Source organism: Nicotiana tabacum, chromosome 7 (genome assembly GCF_000715075.1).
Source record: "Nicotiana tabacum cultivar K326 chromosome 7, ASM71507v2, whole genome shotgun sequence".
Classification (NCBI taxonomy): domain Eukaryota; kingdom Viridiplantae; phylum Streptophyta; class Magnoliopsida; order Solanales; family Solanaceae; genus Nicotiana; species Nicotiana tabacum.
This window is the reverse complement of record NC_134086.1, coordinates 36,864,078-36,877,037: the sequence shown is the minus strand read 5'-3', so window position 1 is coordinate 36,877,037 and position 12,960 is coordinate 36,864,078.

Here is a 12,960-nt window from a genome sequence, read left to right as displayed (position 1 = left end):
CAAAAAAGAAGAAACTTCTAGTCAATAATTCATGTATTGCAAGCAGGGGGAATGTAATGTGTTAGTTGGCGGGTTCAATAAATTTTGACGTAGAGCAAAAATTTATGTGTAAAAATTATTAAAATAGTAGATAATTTTTTTTCCTTTTCTCTGTGAAGGCACATATACTGTTTGGTTTGCTGTTCTTGCCATGCAAAATTTTGATTGTATTATGTTTGAACTTTATGGAATTTGCATGAAATGACTTCCTTTCTAAACTACGTGGAACATTCGCTTATTTCTGATTCAGCATCAATATAATGTACAATTAGCACGTGAGGCTTGAATTTCACAAATGATAGTCGGTGTTCATCTGAAATTAGTATGGAGTTTCATGTCTTTCCGACGTCTCAACAATGATCTATTGTATCAATCTCGTGTTTGAAACTTGACTTATGAGAAATGACGTGACACCTTTGGTTGAAACCAATATGGTTGGTAGTGTTCGCCTGTTTGGACTTGATATTCAGTCATGCAATGAATGTCATGCCTCCGGTATATATATGACTTGCTAGGAGCCTGTTTGGAAAGCCACCTACGAATTGAATTTGGGTATAATTGGGTGTAATTATATAGTTTGGTATATTTGTCTGACCAAGTAATTATTTGGTCAGCACGGAATTGGGTGTAATTGTAGAGGTGTAATTACACTCTCTAATTCTCAAGGGGGGAGGGGGGGAGAATTGATGGTAATTACACTGTGTTATTACGAGGTTACTTTTTAATATTTTTCCTTTTCATTTTTATTTTATTTTTTTTTATAATTTTTTTATTATTTAATTTCTTTTTATTTTAATTTTTTATATTAGTTTAAAAAATTATTTCTTTTTAAATTTTAAAATATAATTTTCGGTGTACATTATTTGTCTTTTATTTCTCTACCTTTACTTCTTGTGAATCCATGTAATTGCTCGTATATTTTATTTCTTATTTGTTTTTATTTTCTTCATTTAGCATAACTGCGTTATTATTCTAGTTTTGAAACTACACCTTCTAATATTAGAAATAATGAGTTATTAACAAACTTAGCATAATAGGTAATGTCATTATAGTAGAATTTCGTTGTTGAATGAGGCTATAAACTTATTATGTTTCCTAGTGTTAAGTTGTATTGGAACTTATTTTTATTATGTTAGACAACATATGTTAAACTTTTTTTTTTAGATTTTGAAATTATGTTATATTTATTGTTTCAATTTACTTATTTTAGTAGTATTGACTTGTTATTTCACATCGTACATTGTTCATTTTTTAGTTAGAATTGATAGATTAGTTTTGTCAAATATTTGAATAATATTGTGCCATTATATTTATAAATATTAATTTACTTAATCAAATATGCATTCCATGATTTTCTTACAAAATTTATAGTTTAATTTTTCTAATTAATTAAACTAAATATTGTTAATTTAAAAAAGATATATCAATTATTTTTATAATATTACTTATAAATATATGATTACTAATTAATGTATATTCAAGAAAAAATATGCATCTTAAAACAAATTTAATATTATTTGTACTTATAAAAAATCAACTATAGGTATATATTTATTATATTAAATTTTAAATTTTGATAATTACTTCTTTTAAAAATTTAATCTAACTGTGTAATATCACTTGTGCAACCAGACAGTACGCTTGTAATTATACTGTATTTAGGTTATGACAAACAAACAGGTCGTCGTAATTAATATATTATGTATTACTAGGTAATGTAATTATTACCTTGGTAATTAAATTTCAATTATCGTGTGGCTTTCCAAACAAACCCTAGAAGAATTTCCACTATTGCTTAGAATAGCTGTCGGTGGCAGTTCACATGGATTAATTATCTGATGATATCTCTTAGCCTTTTGACTATTTGATGGAAGGGGAGCCTCAGCGTAACTAGTAAAGTTACTGCCATGTGACCAGGAGGTCACGGGTTCAAGCCGTGAAAACAGTCTCTTGCAGAAATGCAGGGTAAGACTGTGTACAATAGACCGTTGAAGAATGGGATCCTGAGGGGTCAATCGGGCTTATTCGAGAAGGCGATGACTGATCGCAGCGGACTCAACCTAAGGAAGAGTGGGCGCTAATACTTTTACCCAATAGCGGTATCGGGGTCAATTTTCCACAGGGAGCTTCAATTTGGAGTTGAGTGTTTGTATGGTCTAGGACTATGTTTTAGCTCCTAATTGATCTTCTAACATTTTTGGTTTTCTTTTGATTATCAACTACAATTTATCAACTACAAGTTTAAAGCTAAGTTAGGCTAAGATATAGATTCTAAGTTGTATGCAATATAGAGAAAGACACTAGGGTCGTGGCATGTACCTAAGTGGTCAACTAACGGGTAGAGATTCTTAATGCAAGAATGATGAATATGGGACTTATGCTATAACCGTTGCACTTTTGTACCCACTCTCACACCTCTCGGTAGAGAGTGATTTTGCCCAATTGCCTCTCTCGAGACCAGTTGGGTAGGCCAATTTGCCCAAGCAACTTATGGTTCAAGTTGGGTAATTACTCTCTCGAGGTTTAACCCGTTAATTGGGACTACCATTCTCACGGGTCCATCCCAATTCCTTGTTGGAATTAATCTTGGGGTCATAGACTCTCTTTCTCAAGAAGAGTCAAAACTCACTAAGCTAGACTTAGTGTTTGCAACCACCAAATATTAATGAAAACATAAGATTAATCCAAATAACAAATACCCAACATCATTCATGCACTAAACAATCACACCCATTAATTACCCACACAAGGATTGAGCCACAACCCTAGCTAATGGGTTTAGCTAGCCATAATAGAAATAGAAATTGAAGAAATAGTAGATGAAATTGACATAATAATTAACTACAATGTTAATCTACTCAAATCCACGTTAATACTAGAAGAAATTGCCCAAAATGGACTAAAACTATGAAGTCTCGAGTTCAGCTGCTATCTGATAAAAAACCAAACTGAAAACTGCACCTAAAAAGTAAAATGTTCTATTTATACTACACAAGAAAAATCGGACAAAAATACCCCCGAGGGTCTGGCGCGGACCGCGCACAAATGACGCGCGGCCGCGTAGGGGTTTAGGTCTTCATATCTTGCTTCTCACACTTGGGGACGCGGACCGCGCAAATGCGACGCGCGACTGCGTAGGGCGTTTCCATGCGGACCGCACTGATTAGGTATATGCGGCCGCGTGGGCTTTTGCCTTGAATGACCGAGTCTCTGACACTCTTGGGCGCGGACCGTGTGGAAAGGAGCGCGGACCGCGCATCTTGACTTGAAAATTGCATGGTCTCTGAACTATCCTGTGCGGTCGCATGGCAAAGCAGTGCGGACCACGCAGGTTGACCTGGAAATTGCCCAGCCTCTGAACTCTCCTGTGCGGCCGCGTGACAAATCAGTGCGGACCACACGGGTCATTTTGTTCCCCACTTCAGTTGTCTTTTGACACTTGGCAGATTTCACTCCTTTTTGAGCCGATCTTTGGTATTTGTCATCTTGTCGCTCAAACCTGCAATCAAGCGCAACTTGTAAGCATTTTGGGACTAATTTATGGCAGTTAATGCATAAAGCTTAGGTAAGAATGGGTATAAAACATGTAGAAATCACAGTTATCAACTCCCCCAAACTTAAACCTTTGCTTGTCCTCAAGCAAATAAAATGAGACCTACCCCTCAATGGACAACACTCGAGAAATTCCTGTTTATCCTAAAATAACCTCAACATATCTTTGCAATGGGTTTGAACGTGATTTATGGTTTCTTTCAGGGTGGTAACAAATATGTATACGGTCGAAATCGGGCTCGTCTATTGCATGATAGATCGGTATTGAAACATAAAGGGTTGAAGATTGACCCCGGGTTCCATCGGACTAGGATACGAAGTTAGAATGCCCGTCCTTGAGAACATCGAGTCCATGACCCCGAAATCGACCTTGCCCCGAGTGAGCTCGAGGAAACATTGCCAGACCGAATAACGGAAGGCTGAAATATCCGTAACCGGTAGGGTATCACGGTGGAAATCTTGGCATGTATCAATGAAAAACCGGCTAATTAGCAAATTATGGGATTTTTACCTTTTATAAAATTGTACCTAAAGTAGGATTCCCCTACTATATAAAGGGGGTCTGATTATTTGTAAAACACATTGTGACATCCATTTAGAAGCAATATTTTATTATTTTCTCTTCAAGTTCTATTTCAACTGTGTCTTGACACTGATCAAAGTTTCTTCTGCTAAAGGTTGGCTCTCCCCCAAGGCTGTCACTATTAAATTCGTGTGGTTTGAATTTACTTTAGCATATTTTATTTTCAATTACAATTTAACTTGTCGCTTTGTGTCAATTTAATCCACATATCCGTAAAACCACTTTCAAATTCAATTGTTATCTGATTTTGAGGGTAAACAGTTAGGCGTCCACCGTGGGACTAAGGTTAATAGTGGTTATTTGATACAAATTTTCATAACACACACTATTTTACACTTGTTCTTTGAAGTGTCTCTGATTTCATGATTAAAATGTCGAACTCTCAATCAACACCCCTACATGTTGACAATAAGTCCGGCCACCATGGCGAAAACGATAATGTAGCACCCGGGAATAACGTGCCCCTGGTCGACCTCGATGGAGTCCCGGTTGCAGATCCAATCGATGTTAGCTCGCATGTGGCCATCAACGTAAATTTGCCCATGGATCCTGAGGATAGCGTCCGTAGGGATGTTCGATCGGCCGCACAAAGCACACACGGTGGGGAAGATGGTGGAATCAACTTACGGATGATCTTCGAAATGTTATAGGCTCAATATGCGGCAATAACCCAACTCCAGAACCAGAGCCGCCCGTTAAGTAGGATTGAGCCCGAACCATCCCAGGTAGTTGTTCACAGAGTTGAATCGGTCTCAAGGAGATCGAATGAGAATGAGTCGGGGACCAATCCAGTAATCATGAAGATGCTCGAGGAAGTGATAAAATAGATAGAGTCGGGAGAAAAGAAGATCGAGGCAAACGATAAGAAGGTGGAAACTTACAATTCCAGGGTCGATCAAATCCCAAGAACGCCGCCGATATTGACAGGCCTGGACTCTAGAAAATTCATACAGAAACCTTTTCCTCCGAGCGCGGCTCCTAAGAAGTTTCGCATGCCCAAAATTCCTAAGTACAATGGAACGACCAACCCAAACGAGCATGTTACCTCCTACACATGCGTCATCAAAGGTAATGACTTGGAGGATGACGAGATCGAATCTGTCTTGCTAAGGAAATTCGGGGAGACCCTGTCAAAGGGAGTTATGACATAGTATCACAATTTACCACCTAATTCTATTGACTCGTTTGCTATGCTTGCAGACTCTATCGTGAAGGCACGCATGGGGGATATCAAGGCCGAGACCAGAAAGTCAGAACTTTTTCAAAGTAAAGCGGAAGGATGATAAAATGCTCAGAGAGTTCGTGTCCCGATTTCAAATGGAACGGATGGACCTGCCACCAGTCGCTGATAATTGGGCCATTCAAGCTTTCACCCAAGGACTCAATGTTCGAAGCTCGGTGGCTTCACAGCAGTTGAAGCAGAATCTGATAGAGTACTCAGTTATTACTTGGGCCGATGTGCATAACCGATATCAATCAAAAATCAAAGTCGAAGATGATCAACTTGGGGATCCTTCCGGGTCCATTTATCCTATCAGACCCATCAACAAAATCAAGAGAGATATCGACCGTAAACCGAGGTCGAATAGAGATCGGTACCAGCCGTATTATGGAGATCGAAGGAGCAGTGGGTCCGGGTGAAATTCTTTGTGAAATGAAAGGAGAAATGATCGAGGTCAGATCACTCGAGGACTCATGAGTAAGAACAACTTTGATAGGGCTATCGGGCCTAAAGAAGTACCAAGGTTATCGGAATATACCTTTAATGTTGATGTGGCTGCCATCCTATATCAGCTATCGGTCGAATCAAAGATACCAAATGACCTCAGCCTTTACAATCTGATCCAGCCTAAAGGGATCCCAACCAGATGTGCAAATATCATGGCCACAGAACATAGGATTGCCAACAGCTGAGAGAGGAAGTAGCCGGTTGTTCAACAACGGGCACCTTTGAGAATTTCTAAGTGACGAGCCAAGAATCATTTCAGAAACAGGGACTCTAACAAACAGACCGAACCAGAAGAACTTCAACACGTCATTAACATGATCATTGGTGGGGTTGATGTCCCTCAAGGGCCGATGTTGAAGTATACCAAAATGTCCATCACGAGGGAAAAACGGACTCGAGATTACATACCAGAAGGTACCTTGTCCTTCAACGTCGAGGACGCAGAAGGGATCATGCAACCTCACAATGATGCACTGGTAAATATATGTACTCATAAATAAATCTCGAGTTAAGTATGTGTTAATTGATCCAGGTAGCTTGGCCAACATTATCCGGTCGAGAGTCGTAAAACAGCTTGGTCTATAAGATCAAATCGTGCCTTCAGTCAGAGTTCTGAACGGATTTAACATGGGATGTGAAACCACTAAGGGGGAGATAATATTACTAGTTAATGCCGTCGGGACCATCCAAGAGGCCAAGTTTTATGTGATAGAAGGAGACATGAGATACAACGCCCTGTTCGGGAGGCCATAGATTGTAGTATGAGGGCAGTGCCCTCTACTCTTTACCAAGTGCTAAAATTCCCAATGCCATGAGGGATTAAGACAATATACAGATAACAACCAGCCGAAAATGAGATGTTTGTAGTCAAAGAAGTGATTATGATATCGACACTCGCAATGTCAAAGGAACCAAGTTTGAGGGCAAAGCAAGAGGCCAAATAGCAATCACCGATACTGGCCACGATCCAACTGAATAAACAGGGGACTGACGAAGACGATAATTATAGGGTCCCCCAATATTTTATAGTCTTCGATGACTCCGGCACTACTAAATCAACGGTCAAAGAGCTGGAACATGTTATATTGATCGAGCATCTACCCGATCGAAAGGTATACTTAGGCACGCGGTTAACTCGCAAGCTCAGGAAAAAACTCATTTGATTTTTATAGCAAACATAGATTGTTTCACTTGGTCCCATCTTGATATGACAGGGATCCCACCGGAGGTAACCACTCACAAGCTAGCCTAGACCCAAATTTCATCCGGTCAAGCAGAAGAGGAGGCCCCAATATGAGGTCAAACATGCTTTCATCAAGGTCGAGGTATCTAAACTCCTTAAAATAGGGGTCCATTCGGGAGGTTAAATACTCGTATTAGTTAGCAAACATAGTGGTAGTCCCTAAAAAGGGGAACAAATTAACGATGTGTGTAGATTATAAGGATTTGAACAAAGCATTTCCCAAGGACTCCTTCCCTTTACCCAACATTGATCGCATGATCGATGCCACGACCGGCCACGAGATCCTCAGTTTTCTTGATGCCTACTCCGGATACAACCAAATACGGATGGACCCGGATAATCAGAAAAAAAAAAACCTTGTACGGTATGTACTGCTATAACACGATGCCATTCGGATTAAAGAATGTTGGTGCCACTTATCAACATCTAGTAAACCAGATATTTGAAGAACAAATAGGAAAATCGATGGAGGTTTACATTAACAATATGTTGGTAAAGACCCTGCGAGTAGAGGACCATTTAAAACTTTTGCAGGAGACCTTCAACATATTGAAGAAGTACAATATGAAGCTGAACCCGGAGAAATGTGCATTCTAAGTCGGATCAGGTAAATTCCTCGGGTTCATGGTATCCAATCGAGGAATCGATATCAGCCCCGACAAAATCAAAACCATTGAAGATATCACGATCGTGGACAACGTGAAGGCCATGCAAAAATTAGTCAGACGCATAGCCGCCTTGGGGCAATTCATCTCGAGGTCCTCAGATAAGAGTCATCAATTCTTTTCGCTACTAAAGAAGAAGAAGAACTTTTCGTGGACCCCAGAGTGTCAACGGGCCTTGGAGGAACTCAAGCAGTATCTATCGAGCCCACCGCCGCTTCACACACCGAAGGTAGATGAACAACTATACATGTACTTGGCGGTATCGAAGATAGCGGTAAATGTAGTCCTGGTCCGGGAAGAACAAGGTACGTAATTTCTAATTTACTATATTAGCAGGACTCTAAGTGAGGTCGAAACTAGGTATCCTCATCTAGAAAAATTGGCGCTCGCTTTCCTAAGCGCCTCTAGGAAACTGAAACCATATTTTGAGTGCCATCCCATATGTGTTGTGACAACATACCCGTTGCGAAATGTTATGCATAAATTCGAACTCTCGGGACAATTGGCCAAATGCGTCGTGGATATCAGTGGGTACGTTATTGAATATAGGACAGCCATCAAATCTCAAATTTTGGCAGATTTCGTGGCTGACTTTATGTCGGCCCTAATACCCGAGGTCGAATGAGAGTTGTTGGTAAACTTGGGGACGTCCTCGGGAGTCTGATCCCTCTTTACGGACGGCGCATCGAACACAAAAGTGTCTAGACTTGGCATCATACTAAAACCACCCACAGGCAACGTGGTTAGACAATCTATTAGAACTACAAAATTGACTAACAATGAGGCTGAATATGAGGCCATGATTGCAGGTCTCGAACTAGCCAAAAGCTTGGGGGCGGAGGTGATCGAAGCTAAGTGCGACCCCCTCCTTGTGGTGAACCAAGTTAACGGGACGTTCGAGGTCATAGAGGAACGAATAAAAAGGTACCTGAATAAGTTGCAGGTAACATTACATCGGTTCAAGGAGTGGACTCTACAACACGTACCTCGGGATCAAAACAGTGAGGTCAATGCCCTTACTAACTTGGGGTCTTCGGGTCGAAGATGATGAGCTTAACTCGGGGGCAGTCGTACAACTTATGAGATTGGTGGTGGAAGAAGGTCATGCCGAGATAAACTCTAAGAGCCTAACTTGGGATTGGAGAAACAAATATGTAGAGTATCTGAAGACTAGAAAATTGCCCTTGGATCCAAAAGAATCGAGGACCCCGCGTACAAAAGCAACCCGTTTTAGCTTGTCCAAAGACTGAACCCTGTTCAGAAGAACGTTCGATGGCCCACTAGCGATATGTCTAAGACTAGATGATACCGAGTATGTTCTAAGGGAAATTCATGAGGGCACCTGTGAGAATCATTTAGGCGTTGATTCATTGGTTCAAACGGTGAATAGAGCCGACTATTACTGGATCGACATATAAAAAGACGCGAAGGAGTTCGTAAAAAAATATGATGGATGCCAACGACATGCTCCAATGATTCACCAACCTGGGCAGATGCTCCATTCGGTTTTGTTGCCATGGTCGTTCATGAAGTGGGGAATGGAGATCGTTGGCCCCATTCCATGGGCACCCGGTAAGGCTCAATTTATTTTATTTATGGTTGACTATTTCTCTAATTGGGTGGAAGCCCAGGCATACGAGAAGGTTAGGGAGAAGGAAGTCATCGATTTCATTTGGGATCACATCATATGTCGGTTTGGAATGCCGGCCGAGATCGTCTGCGCCAATGGAAAATAATTCATTAGTGGCAAAGTAACCAAATTTCTTAAAGACCACAAGAAAAAAAGGATCCTATCAACACCCTACACCCTAGTGGGAACGGACAAGACGAATAGACCAACAAAACCATACTCCAGAACCTTAAAAAGAGGTTGACCGGTGTGAAAGGAACTTGGAAGGAAATCCTACCAGAAGTCCTGTGGGCATACTGCATGACCTCGAAGTCAAGTAGCGGGGCCTCTCCATTCTTATTGGTTGTCGAAGCTCTAATACCATTCGAAGTTGTAGAACCAAGTATCAGATTCTGATATGCGACAAATGAATCAAATGATGAGGCCATGAGTATGAGCCTGGAGCTGTTGGATGAAAGGCGCGAAGCCACCCTCGTTCGGTTAGCTGCCCAAAAGCAACAGATTGAGAGATATTACAACAGAAGGGCTAACTTTCGATACTTTAACGTCGGGGACTTAGTATTAAGGAAGCTCACGCTGAACACCCGAAACCCAAGCAAGGGGAAGTAGGGGCCGAACTAGGAAGGGCCATATCATATCATCAAAATCATCGGAAATGGGTCCTACAAACTCGGAACAATAAGTGGCGAACAACTACCGAGCAATTGGAATATAACTCACCTGAAATGATATTACTGCTAAGGTACGATCCCATTCGTTTTCTTTCACTTATGTTTTGGACTAACGCTTGCAGGTAACCGACAAGGAGCAGTACAAAAAATTTTGTCCTTAAAGCACGCGTTGCACTCTTTTTCCCTTGAACCGGTTTTGTCCCAAATGGGTTTTCCGTATTACGCCCCACAATATTACGATGATGTTATGCCTTGCAGTATTACAATACGATGATGTTACGCTTCGCAATATTAAATTACGAAGATGTTGCACCATATGGTATTGTACGTTGAATTTGTCGTAAGGTAATTGACATCAGTCCAAGGAAAAGATTATTTGGAGATTATAATGATTATACTATTTTAAATAAGTGATGAGTAAGTTCGTGAAGGTGAGAGGGGAAGCAAGTCAAAGAAAATGAATTTTAATCGAAGTTTGGCAATTTGGGATAAAATACGGTCCAAGCTATAATACCCCGATATTTATGGACTAGTACTATACAAGGTACCATATGACCACGATAGTATGATGTATAATGTGTATTAAAAATGAGTAGTATTTTAAGTAAGTTGAGATAATTCTTAATTATATGGGTAATAAGCTAATTATTGGGTAATGAGATATTACCTAATTAATTAGGAATATATTGGATAAGATATCTATGGATAATGACTAGGTGGCATGATGTGGCAGCCCCTCCATTTAAAATAAGTGACTATCTTAATTGAAAGGTGGAATCATAAATGATTATGTATAATACATGTAGTGTTTGGCTTCATTAGACTTAAAGAATCAATGTAAGAGATCTTATAACATTTCCTAATTCAACCATTGCAAACAGACACTACACTTAATCTAGCAAAGTTTTCTGTGAAAATCTTATAAGCTTTCCTCCTAAATCCAAACATTACAAGAACGGAAAGTTAAGCTTACTCCAACAAGAATGGACGCTAATCTTGAAACAAAACAATTCCAACAAGATTTCTTAGCACCGCAACAACGTGAGATTTTGTGATTCTAAAGGAGTACGGTGTAACCTTTTTCAAGAATATCATACAGATTTTTTCCTACTCTAGGTATGTTAAGGCTATCCCTTCTTTCTTTTGGCATGATCTATATGACAAACAAAACGACCAAATGTTGAATTTTCATAAATGACTCTATTCGTAGAAATACTAGAGATGCTTATGTTCTTGATTCCCCATGTGTCATATTATTCTATCATATGTTCATGGGTCTTAGAAAATATGTAAGTTGATTAAAAAAATTTCATGATATTAATCAGAGATATAATGGTCTTATGACGTACCGAGAGATTTTATTAACGTATTTTCACATGCATCTCATGCACTTATACATGCACATTGATCCATGATCAGATGGCATTATATACGCGTATATATATGTATGTATATGGGATATGAAAAAGGTTATGGCGTTATATACGTACCACCACCTAATCAACTAGTATACGTTGATGATTTGCCCATAGTGGCCGAGATGATATGAAAGGGTGCCATCAAAGGCTGATGATGTTATGAAACATGTACCTATGCATGACATGACATTCATACGCATATGCATGACACTATAAGTATTTCATGATTTACAAATTTTTCCAGACTTACAGGTTGAGTCATTTACTCTATATTTCTTCCATGTCTGTTATGTACTTATTTATGTGCCTTACATATTCGGTACGTTATTCATATTGACGCCTCCTTTACTAGGGGATGCTTCGTTTCATGCCTGTAGGTCCCGATAGACAGGTCGAGAGCCCTGCAAGTAGGTTATCAGCTCAGCGAAAGATGTTGGTGCGCTCCATTTTCTTCGGAGTTGCTTGTTTGGTTAATATGATTTAGACATGTATTGTTTGATATGGCAGGACTCTGTCCCGACCTTTGTGAAAATTACGTATTCCTAGAGGCTTGTAGATATATGTCATGTACGTAAAAGATTATATGGCCTTGTCGGCCTATGTTCAGTATACGAGTGGTTATTTTGGTCTTATAGACCCTTATGTCTCTTATGCATAAGTTGGTATTACATGTTGTATCCTACTCATCTCATGACAGCCTTCCGGTTCAGTTATCTATGATAGTATGACATGAAAAGATACGTTATATTGGTCCTTGGTTGAGTAAGGTACCGGATGCCCGTCGTGGCCCATCGGCTTGGGTCATAACAAAAGTGGTATCAGAGCAGTTCTGTCCTAGGGAATCTACAAGCCGTGTCTAGTAGAGTCTTGTTTATGGGTGTATCGTGCACCACACTTATAAGCAGAAGGCTACAGGGCATTTAGGACTGCCACTCTTTCTTCTTTCTCTAGATATGTGGTAGAGCTCAATTATAAGAACTCAATTTTTTAAACTCTATCTTATTCATAATACGACGATGCCTACATCCAGAAAGACAGTTGGTAAGAGATATAGTTGCAGAACAGTTGAGTCAGAGGAACTCGATTTTTACTACGTGCTTATGATGAGTAAATGTAAGGTATCCAGTGTGTACTAAGACGTGTGAGCTTCTGGAAAAAGATTCCTAAGGCATGAATATCTATCCACCCATATGGTGAAAAGCAATAAGAGATTCAGAAGATAGATACAAGTTTCAACAAGTAAAAGAAGCAAGGTAAAGAAGGGAACAAGGTACCCAGTTAGTGAAGATGATCATTATCTACAATTCAGGAAAATAGATATAAGCATTATGAGTTACCTAGAGGTATGTATAATTGGCGACACCCACCTCATTTATGCCCTATGGAAACTAACAGGTGTAGTTTAAGAGAAGAACGTGATATCAGGATCC